Source organism: Megalobrama amblycephala, unplaced genomic scaffold (assembly GCF_018812025.1).
Source record: "Megalobrama amblycephala isolate DHTTF-2021 unplaced genomic scaffold, ASM1881202v1 scaffold456, whole genome shotgun sequence".
Classification (NCBI taxonomy): domain Eukaryota; kingdom Metazoa; phylum Chordata; class Actinopteri; order Cypriniformes; family Xenocyprididae; genus Megalobrama; species Megalobrama amblycephala.
Genome location: NW_025953387.1, coordinates 127,983 through 139,994, shown reverse-complemented (window position 1 = coordinate 139,994; position 12,012 = coordinate 127,983). Strand labels below are relative to the sequence as shown.

General features: G+C 38.3%; 1 pseudogene; it reads right to left on the bottom strand.

Moving 5' to 3' along the window:
* The window catches only part of LOC125261665, a 31,762-nt pseudogene that overhangs the window by 8,109 nt on the left and 11,641 nt on the right, over nt 1-12,012 (bottom strand).

Sequence of the window (12,012 nt, the reverse complement as noted above, 5' to 3'; positions counted from 1 at the left end):
GCTGTTTTGTGGCGTTAGCACCGTCTGACTAGGGTCGACACGTGGGGTGATGACATCATCGTTTCAGAAAATATACAGATTGCCCCATCCACACAATAACGCCAAGACGGCGTTTTCAAACTTTTCCACTCTGGGACCCGGTTTCAAAAAATACCGGTTTCACCTTTCGAAAATGGCGGATCCGTGTGGACGAAATGCCTATCCGATAAAAAATATGTGCGGTTTCACGAAACGCGTCTCCGTGTGGACAGGGCCTCAGTCCTGCAGTATTATGTGACTGAGGAGCAGCTCATGTGTTCAATCATTTACAGCTCAATCAGCTGAACTCACAGCAGCAGAAAGAGGCTGAACACTTCAAATATACTTTATATTGTGATTCATGTGTGAGAGTCAAATATGATCTTACCACAGTTTCTCCAGTTTACAGTGAGGATCCTGTAGTACATCAGACAGCAGATTCACTGATTTTCCTATTTTATTCTCAGACAGATTCAGTTCTCTCAGGTGTGAGGGGTTTGATCTCAGAGCTGAAGTCAGAGCAGCACAACCTTCATCTGTGACTCCACATTTCATCAACCTGTAGAGAACAATGACACACTCTTCACTCTCTCAGTTTAGATCAATGCCATTTGTGCCATACACTTTACATTGATAAAATCATATATCCTCTTTATGTTTTAGAATAAATGGCTATTGTTTGTTGTCACTCTAACCCCTCTCTATTAATCTCTCACTCTGTATTTCGAGGTACACGCATACACAGCACCTTACCTGAGCCAATCAGCATCCTTGAAACGTTGATCCTGCCCTCACAGAGACGGTAGTTCAATGCAGCGGGACACCGAGACGGACTAAAGTTATAGCGGCATAATTGTTTATAAATCTTTTATAGATTGTCTTTTGGATGATGGGTTGTGCGTGATTGAAGTAAGTAAGTTTGCAATCCTTAACTCAATAGCCGATGTAAACTTAATTCGCTCTTGTAAACGAGTTATGTCGGTGATGTAACGAGATGTGCTTATGTATGTGTGTAGGCCTATTCATAAGGGTGCTTGTAACCCTCTAGTTAGAATGTTTGTTTATATATCTTCATTATTGTCTGTGCCACAATCTAAATATAATGCCATAGATCTGACTGTAATGCAACACTTTTCACAATTAGTTAACCTTGAGAGCTGTAATATTAAAAATGTGCTAAAAGTTTTTGAGAGAGTAATACTTGGTAACTGTAACGTAGTTTGTAGTTAGGGAAGAAGGAGGCGGGAACCGGCGAACATTCAACATAACTTTAATATAAAATAAACAAATACAAAACGAAAGTAATGCCGGCAGACCCTCGCGGACGTCTGCCGGCCACACAAACATAATAAAACATAAAATAAAGTCCAAGCCTGGTCCTCTCTCATCCTTCACTGTCGTTGCTCCTCCTTTTATGCTTCCTGAGCTCCTCCGTGAGAGACTCAAGGCCGGTGCGCCTCCCAGGTGAAGCTCATTAACTCTCGTGCCACCGGTGTTACAATATATTCGGTTCCTGAAATATTCTGTTCCACTGGGTGGCGCTTACACGAATATTCATGATATCCTGCTATTGCCCGTGTCCTTGAGACAACGCGCAAGTGAATGGAACTGAAAATATTAGCACACGCTCCTCAAATTGCACCGGCCTCGCTGTTCCCTCACGGCTCTCGCCCGCCCTGCTTGCCACAGTAACTATTTCATATTGCAAAGATGTCAGCCAATCACAGCGGTGGGCGTTTACACTGAAGTCTCTCAGAAGACACGCCCCTTAAAACAGCATTCAAATCAGAGGGCTAAAGTCAGGGTAGGAAAAATGCCTTTTAATTCTAAATTATAACAATTTTTGATGTAAAAAGCAAACTAACATTATGAGTGCACCGCAGGAAACATGATAAAACAATAAAGCAATGCAGTTCATGACCCCTTTAATGTTTTCATGTCTTTGTGCCATTAAACTGGTGTTAACTTATTTTTGTTTCTTTTTACCCTAGACCTGATGGCTCTGAAAGAGGAGAGTCAAGAACTGAATGAAATGGAAGAGAAAATTCATGTCGAGAAAGGCCATGATATCATGAACGGGGGAAAATCTTTTAGTAACTCACAAACTCATAAAACAACCTGAAAACCTTAAAGTTGAGACGAGCATTCCCACTGGAGAGAGTCCTTTCACCTGCCAACAGTGTGAAAGAAGTTTCAGAGGGGAAAAAAACCTGGAAGTCCACATGAGAATCCACACTAGAGAGAAGCCTCACACCTGCAATCTATGTGGGGAGAGTTTCTTACTAAAACGAAACCTTAAGACTCACATGAGAATTCACATTAGAGAGGGCCCTTTCACCTGCCAACAGTGTGGGAAGAGCTTCTCACAAAAAAAAGTGTTAACATGAGAATTCACACTGGAGTGAAGCCGTTTGTTTGTGATCAGTGTGGAGAGAGTTTCAGATATAAACAATGCTTTGATCATCACATGAGGATTCACTCAAGAGAGAACTGTATTACATGTCATAAGTGTGCAATGAGTTTCACAGACAGGGATCACCTTAAGAATCATGCAAAAATTCACATCAGAGAGAAGCCTTACATGTGCCATGACTGTGGAAAGACTTTCACAAACAGAGCAAACTTTGAGTTTCACATGAGAATTCACACTGGAGAGAAGCCTTTCACCTGCCCTCAGTGTGGAAAGAGCTTCATGATGAAATATCAGCTTAAGATTCACATGAGAGTTCACACTGGAGAGAAGCCTTACAAGTGTCTTCAGTGTGAAAGGAGCTTCACGACAAAAGGAAACCTTAAGATGCACGTCATGAGAGTTCACAGTTGAGAGAAACGTTTCACCTGCCCTCAATGTGGAAAGAGTTTAACAGTGAAAGGAAATCTTAAGATTCACATGAGAGTTCACACTGGTGAAAAGCCTTACAAGTGTCTTCAATGTAAAAAGAGTTTCAAATGTCACATACACCTGAAATGGCATTTGCAAACTAGGAACTAAGTCTTTGGGGTGGTACTCAATGTTTCAACTGCAGGGACCAGGGTCTAAATGAACAAAGTAAAAAAACATCCCACTCAGAAAGTCCCTGCTCATGAGTTAGTACTTTTTCAAAGTTCATTGTTCTCCTTCATTTATGCTGTTCGTCTGCTGTTTATACTACACGTTACGTGACAGAAGAACAGCAACTGAAGATGGACTTACCGGCTGTCCAGCTGTTATGCCTCGAGCGGCAATCCCTCGCAACCCACACCCACGGATTTCTAAATCTGGCAAGTCTCACCAACAAGCGTCTTTTTCCACACAAGCCTCAGCGCAGAAACTGAGGCATCCCTGCCCAATGTGGGTCCTCGGGGGAGTTTCGCAGAGTATGTGGATTGGGTGCTGATGAACTGCGATTCACCACTGACCATCGGCCTCACTGAGGAGGAAGTCACCAGCCCCGCTCCTTATCCAGAGTTCAGCCTGCCTTCACCCATCTACATGGACAACAAGCTAGAGCAGATGGAGGTATTTAACCTGCTGCGAGGAACGTGCCAGAGATGACGAAAGGGACTGAGCTTTACATCGCCTCAGAGTCGCTCAGATCGTCTGACCAGGTGTGTGAGCTGGCAACACCATGCGCAGGCATGGGAGTCCGAGGGGATGGAGTGGAGCCCCACCAACACTCCCACCACAGAGGATAAGCAAGCGTTGGACTATTTATTTTTTAAAGAGAACTGTTTTGAAGAGGATGATTCCCTGTCCCCGCTGGTTCCGTCCAGCAAAAGTTCTCCTGTGTTTCCAATGTTCCCTCCCAGCCTCCCTCTCCCGCCTCCTCTTCAGACTTCATCCAGTTCCTCTGCCCAGTCGCCACTGTCTCCCTCGGGTCATCTGGCTTTGCCTCCTGGCTCTTCCTCGGCTTGTCGTCCAGACAGAAATGGATTCACTCAACAGATGTGTTCAGAAGCCTGTGGAAGATCTTTTCCTCAAATGGTCCTCCAAATATGGGACTGAAAAGTAAACTGTTCTTTTCAAGATTGTTAAGTTTATACATTTCCTATTTATTATTATTATTATATATTACAATTATACTTCTGTTTTATTTTTAAATGATAATATTAGTTCTATCATTTGTTGTTGAAATGTCTTTAACACTACAATAAGGTTTGATTTGTTAACATTAATGCATTGATTAACATGAACTTACAATGAACAACATATTTTATTAGTCTTTGTTAATGTTAGTTAATGTAAATGATTAAAGCTTTTTGGATCGAGGCATCATTCACACTAACCAATCTTTGTCATGTTTGTCAGTAACAGGCTTTGTGTGTCTTTATCACCTCAAGGTAGAATAGTGTTAAAATGCTTTAAACTTTGAAATGTTCATCTTTGACATCATCAGTCAGGGTGTCGATTACATTTTTAGCACAACTGAATATGATTAAACCAGTAATGATACATTACTGTATAATTTTAACAGTGGTGTATTAATTGTTACTTTAATATCTATAATGCAAATGTCTGAATTTTTACTGTTAGTCAGTACACTGTAAAAAAAATCTCCATTCAGACTAGAGCTTCATCAACATCACATTAGTGATCAATTATGAGAAAAATTCAAATTGTGCTGTAAAGTAGTTTTAAAGTGACAATAGTGTCATTTTATGTGAGTGAGAGACTTTAATACAGTGCAGTCAGAAATGTATGTTATTTATACAGTTATACAGTACTTTATACATACATATATACAAGTTAACAGAGTTAGTGTATAACTCACATACTGTACAGTCATCATTAACATTTATGAAACCCTGTCTTAAAAAAGCTATATTATTAATCTATCAGTCTGTATTCAGTATGTATAACAAGAAACACAAGCGGTGTCTCTCTGTCAGCTCTCTGAGCTCTCTGCTTCAGGACCCTGTGGTTTCTGCTGCGTGATTCAGATCAGAGGAGTTTATAAACACTGTGGTGAATTTCTCAAGTTACAGTGGAGAAAGAAGAGAGTGTCAGTGAGGAGAGTGTGTGGAGCCGGACTCAGAGCGGATATTTGAATGGAAATGGGAATTTCCTCAAAACCTGTAAATCCAAAAATAAAACAGTCAATTATGTAAAATCAGACATTTGTTTGAAATAATAAAACTCTGAAACATGCCTTAACTATTTTAATACAGATCAATTATAAACCAGCAAAATCTCTCTGTTTATCAAATACAATGTACTTATTGTGTTCATATTGTATTGAAAACACTTTTGCTGCTATTGAGGTTGAATATGTGTAAGGTATGGGTAGGTTTAAGGGTGGGTTAAGGTGTAAGGGAACGGTCAACAGTGTAATTATAAATGTAATTAAAGAAATTATTTACAGATGTAATTAAAATATAAGTACAATGTAAAAACATTGCATTGTACTAAGTGATTCATTTAAATGTTAGTACATAGTTGTTAAAGACACCTAATATAAAGTGGGACCAAATATGCATATAAATATATTAATGTTCAGGTATATGAAAATGTGAATATTCAATTGAAATTATTACTTACTGCAGTGTTTCTAGTTTATAATGTGGAGAATTCTTTAGAGCAATGAGCAGTTTAAGTCCTGAATCTCCTATTTTATTCAGTGTCAGATCCAGTACTCTCAGGTGTGAGGGGTTTGATCTCAGAGCTGAAGTCAGAGCAGCACAACCTTCATCTGTGACTCCACAATTATACAACCTGTAGAGAACAATGACACACTCTTCACTCTCTCAGTTCAGATCAGATCAGTTCAGCAGTGAATCCATTATTAAAGAGAAAATACAAACTTAAAGCACAAATATGTGATGAATCTTTGAGATCTGAAATGTCTCAGAGCACAAAACATGATATATGTATGTATGTGTGTGTGTGTGTGCGCATGTTTATATTACATTTTGGGGACCAAATGGTTGCCACAAGGATAGTAAAACCTGATATCACCTACACTCTGGTGACCAGCCAGCTGTCCCAATGGGGCAAATGTAAATATACAGGTCCTTCTCAAAAAATTAGCATATTGTGATAAAAGTTCTTTATTTTCCATAATGTAATGATAAAAATTTAACTTTCATATATTTTAGATTCATTGCACACCAACTGAAATATTTCAGGTCTTTTATTGTTTTAATACTGATGATTTTGGCATACAGCTCAAAAAATTAGCATATTTCATCCGACCAATAAAAGAAAAGTGTTTTTAATACAAAAAAAAAAAAAAAAGTCAACCTTCAAATAATTATGTTCAGTTATGCACTCAATACTTGGTCGGGAATCCTTTTGCAGAAATGACTGCTTCAATGCGGCGTGGCATGGAGGCAATCAGCCTGTGGCACTGCTGAGGTGTTATGGAGGCCCAGGATGCTTCGATAGCGGCCTTAAGCTCATCCAGAGTGTTGGGTCTTGCGTCTCTCAACTTTCTCTTCACAATATCCCACAGATTCTCTATGGGGTTCAGGTCAGGAGAGTTGGCAGGCCAATTGAGCACAGTAATACCATGGTCAGTAAACCATTTACCAGTGGTTTTGGCACTGTGAGCAGGTGCCAGGTCGTGCTGAAAAACGAAATCTTCATCTCCATAAAGCTTTTCAGCAGATGGAAGCATGAAGTGCTCCAAAATCTCCTGATAGCTAGCTGCATTGACCCTGCCCTTGATAAAACACAGTGGACCAACACCAGCAGCTGACATGGCACCCCAGACCATCACTGACTGTGGGTACTTGACACTGGACTTCAGGCATTTTGGCATTTCCTTCTCCCCAGTCTTCCTCCAGACTCTGGCACCTTGATTTCCAAATGACATGCAAAATTTGCTTTCATCCGAAAAAAGTACTTTGGACCACTGAGCAACAGTCCAGTGCTGCTTCTCTGTAGCCCAGGTCAGGCGCTTCTGCCACTGTTTCTGGTTCAAAAGTGGCTTGACCTGGGGAATGCGGCACCTGTAGCCCATTTCCTGCACACGCCTGTGCACGGTGGCTCTGGATGTTTCTACTCCAGACTCAGTCCACTGCTTCCGCAGGTCCCCCAAGGTCTGGAATCAGTCCTTCTCCACAATCTTCCTCAGGGTCAGGTCACCTCTTCTCGTTGTGCAGCGTTTTTTGCCACACTTTTTCCTTCCCACAGACTTCCCACTGAGGTGCCTTGATACAGCACTCTGGGAACAGCCTATTCGTTCAGAAATTTCTTTCTGTGTCTTACCCTCTCGCTTGAGGGTGTCAATGATGGCCTTCTGGACAGCAGTCAGGTCGGCAGTCTTACCCATGATTGCGGTTTTGAGTAATGAACCAGGCTGGGAGTTTTTAAAAGCCTCAGGAATCTTTTGCAGGTGTTTAGAGTTAATTAGTTGATTCAGATGATTAGGTTAATAGCTCGTTTAGAGAACCTTTTCATGATATGCTAATTTTTTGAGATAGGAATTTTGGGTTTTCATGAGCTGTATGCCAAAATCATCAGTATTAAAACAATAAAAGACCTGAAATATTTCAGTTGGTGTGCAATGAATCTAAAATATATGAAAGTTTAATTTTTATCATTACATTATGGAAAATAATGAACTTTTATCACAATATGCTAATTTTTTGAGAAGGACCTGTACTTTTTGTTACAGAGCCCCATGTTTGTCTTCCCCTGTGACCTAGTTTCCCCATTCTGTTGATTAGTTCATTTGATCCACCTGTGTCTTGTTAATCATCCCATCACCTTGTTTAGCTCCCTTTGTTAGTCATCTGTATTTATACCCTGTGTCCCCATTCACTCCTTGTCTGTTCTCGTTGTTGTCTACATGTGTATGCTGTTGTAACCCTGTTTGGAAACTCCTGTGTCTAAGTAAAGTATTGTTAATCGTCATCTTCGTCTTCATCGTTCTTGCTACCACAGCCACACGTAACACTTTTAAATATACATTTTTTTTTAAATGTAAAAATGCTGAATGTTTTCGGTAGGTTTAGGGTTAGTGTAGGGGACAGAATGTACAGTTTGTACAGTATAAAAACCATTACTGGTGTGCATCTTGAGACTGAGTGTCTTTATTTAAAGGACAGGACACCTGTGTGACACACTTTTTTAATCTCATTTCCTTAATTGACTCCAGTTATCTTTTGGAGAAGTCGTCACACAGAGTTTCACACACTGTCCTGTCAATGATCACTCAATGTCTTCATTATCATTCTGAAAAATATAACTGTGTGTTATTAGATTAGTCAGATTGTGTTTGTCTGAGTGTGACTTAATTTTATTAATAATGAATGCAGAAATCCAGATATTTTCAAAGGGTTCACAAATGTATTCTTTTCACTGTATATATTGTATTCATATTGAAATGGTTCTTTGTTCAGATGCTTCAGTTGTAAATTTATATCATTGTCAAGGCCTCATATTCACAGTGTCTCTGCTACCCTCTGCTGGTGAACAACATCAATAATACAGATTCAATCTTCTTCACTTACACATTCTTCTTCTTCACAACTCAAAACTGCAGTGATCTTTCTGAATTACATTTCTGAATATAATTACATTAAATAAATGTCTACAAGCACAAACTCTTCCTGTCCTTCATCTCAAGTGAGAATAGTGTTAAAATTAGAGTTGTTGTACTCGAGACCGATCTTAAGACCACTTTTTGAAGATCTTGGTCTTGTCTTGGTCTCAGACTGAAAGGACTCAGGATTTTATTTCAAGATTTTATTTAAAAAAAAGTACTTGTAAAAGATCTTGATATTTATATTATAACATATGATATAATAAAGCAATATCACAAGAAAGAGGGCTGTTTTCACATATACTGCAAACGTGATATTGATTTTTTACAAATGTTCAATGAACAAAATTTTATTTTTAAAACATTAATCTCAACATTACTTATGAATTTGTAATTGTTTCAATTCAGATGCAACTTCTGTTCCACCTCTGCAGTGTAAAGATGAATTTTGTTGTTAGTGATTTCAATCGATTGGTAACAGCTCTATATAGTCTCTTATTATTCTAATGGTAATTACTGATTAAAAATGAGACGTTTCTCAGGCAGTAAATGTGGATCTTTCAGAAGGATTTGAGGAGTGCTAGTCTGGTCTTGGTCTCAGTTTAGGTGGTCTTGACTACAACACTAGTTAAAAAGCTTTAAACTTTGAAACTTTAATCTTTTACATCATTACGTCTATGGAGAGTCCCTACAAGTATAGTGAACCAGACTGTGTGTGTGTGTGTGTGTGTGTGTGTGTGATTTTACAAAATTAAAAACAATACTTTAGAAAGTGTCAATGCAGAAAGATGAACATGATGAACAGTAAGAATGAATCCAGCATGTTCTTCATTTCTCAGTTGTGTTGAGCTCGAGTCTGTTTAAAGTCAAGAGACTGAAATGTTGATTGTGTGAAAGTGTGTATTTCAGTGTGACTCTCAGTCCTGCAGTATCATGTGACTGAGGAGCAGCTCATGTGTTCAATCATTTACAGCTCAATCAGCTGAACTCACAGCAGCAGAAAGAGGCTGAACACTTCAAATATACTTTACATTGAGATTCATGTGAGAGTCAAATATGATCTTACCACAGTATCTCCAGTTTACAGTGAGGATCCTGTAGTACATCAGACAGCAGATTCACTGATTTTCCTATTTTATTCAGTGACAGATTCAGTTCTCTCAGGTGTGAGGGGTTTGATCTCAGAGCTGAAGTCAGAGCAGCACAACCTTCATCTGTGACTCCACAATTATACAACCTGTAGAGAACAATGACACACTCTTCACTCTCTCAGTTCAGATCATTTATAAAACTTTCTGTAGATTTCATCATAAATGTGTACGTTCTCAAAAAAACTAGATTCTGCGTATGCACAAAAGTGTTCAGTTTTATAAAACAATGCATTTTGCTTTACTCCATGTGCAAAAAATGTAGGTTTTTGGTTTGATTCTGGTCTAAAGCTCGACAAACAGATAAATAGAGTAGTTAAAGAGTGTTTTTTTCAATCTTGTGAAACCTTTTTTATCAACCAAGAACTTTGAAAAAGTAATTCATGCATTTGTTATTTCATGTTTAGACTATTGTAATTCACTTTATTATGGGATTAACAGCTCATCTATGGTTGACGAGAACACATAAATATCAGCACATCTCTCCTGTCTTGATCTCTCTCCAGTGGTTTCCTGTAAAATTCAGAGTTGTAATTTTGTTTTTAAATCACTTAATAATCTAATGTCAGTCTATCTCACTGAGTTGTTGCACTCACACAAATCACGCCAGAACCTGCGCAAAAATCTTTCATATGGAGCTTACAATGCCTAGTTTTACTATTCATAACCTCATCTGCATATCATTTACATGCATATTCTCATCCACGTGACACCATGTTAACACCGTCAAAGGTACGAGACATTGGAAAATATTAGATACGGACTATAAATGCAGATTGTGCCATACACATTACATTGATAAAATCATCCAATATCCTCTTTATGTTTTAGAGTAAATATATCAAAATATCCATAAAAACAAAACTGTAGCTATAAAGTACTTCTCAGAGTTTTTCGAGTAGAGTTGATTCATTTATTTCCACTGGCCAAATAGTGTTTTAATTGTTTTAATCAAATTAAATCAAATCAAATTTATGCAGTTTTACTGATAATGTAATCATATCTTTTAGGATGTTTATAAGCTATTTTTAGTGGAAACAGATCCTACTTGTTTATTGCAGAGTAAATATATGTGATGCCCACTAAAGTGTTATCACATTTGTGGTAGTTTCTGTAATTTTATAATTAATGTTTTGAATATTTGTTTAGGGGTAATGAACCTGTTTCCACCTTCCTTTCATTAAAATATTTTAAATAGAGGTCAGGAGTAATTATGAAGTTCGCCAGCAGAGTGTAGCGTGGCGCTTATTTTGCTCCATGGGGCTTTACGTCAGTTTTGTCCGCTTTGCGGTTTTTTCTCTTTCTGCTGAGCCAGATGAAAAACAGACGCAGAGTTTGCCCTGTCTCATTTATTTCTTCTGTTTCCAGGTTGGTGGAATAGTAACTTAAGCTAAGTACCTGGAGTGTAATATGTTGGCATGTCGCTGAATGTTTTAATGTCCGCTAGTAAGGCTGTTTTATGAATATGTGGACATATATGTACATATAGCAGTAGTCGCATTTTCGCGCATGTTAATGTCACCTGTTGCTACCATATTCACATTGGACAGAGATTTATTTTTAGCTCCTTGAACATTTTTGTAAAGATTCAATACTTTTGAAATGTATGATATTGTGTAAAATGTTAAAAAAGCAAATGTTAAAGCTGAGTTTATGTAATGGTTAAAGCCTAATGTTAAAAACAAATGTGATATATTTTAAAAGTGGTAAAAAAATAAGTTAAAAATCTGTCAGCTCAAGCATTTTAGGAAGAGTAAGAAAATTACTTTATCTGGAAATGTAAAATTGCATTTAGGAACAAAATGTAACCATATGTAAGTGATAACATACACTGTTTGATTTTTAGCTGGAAAGAGACAACTTACAGGGTAACAGTGGTTATTGTCATTGTGATTTATTTAATCACACAAAACTTATAACTCAGTATTTCCTGAGAGGAAAAAAAGACAAATTGTATTTTATTTTGAAGTTGTGTTTATTTCATAGTGAACATTGAATGTTTGTAACCGAGGAGGATTTAAATTGTGAATGTTTAATAAATCCTCTCGTTCTCTCTTTCTGCTGAGCGAGATGAAAAACAGACGCAGAGTTTGCCCTGTCTCATTTATTTCTTCTGTTTCCAGAGAGAGCATATAAGCTGTTTACGTGGTGTCAGCGGGTACCTGTAACAGTTTATTGGGGGCTCGTCCGGGATCACTCCCACCTTGTGGCCGGAGGCTGATCCAGTGATACTGCAACCTTGGACCAGAAGTGACCTAATGCAACCAGCGAGCTGCAGCCAGTGAAAAAGATCTCCAGATACCATCGATGCTGTCTACGGATAAAGAGGTTACCTGTAATGAATAAAGACTGATGACTGTGCCGTGCTGAAATCACCA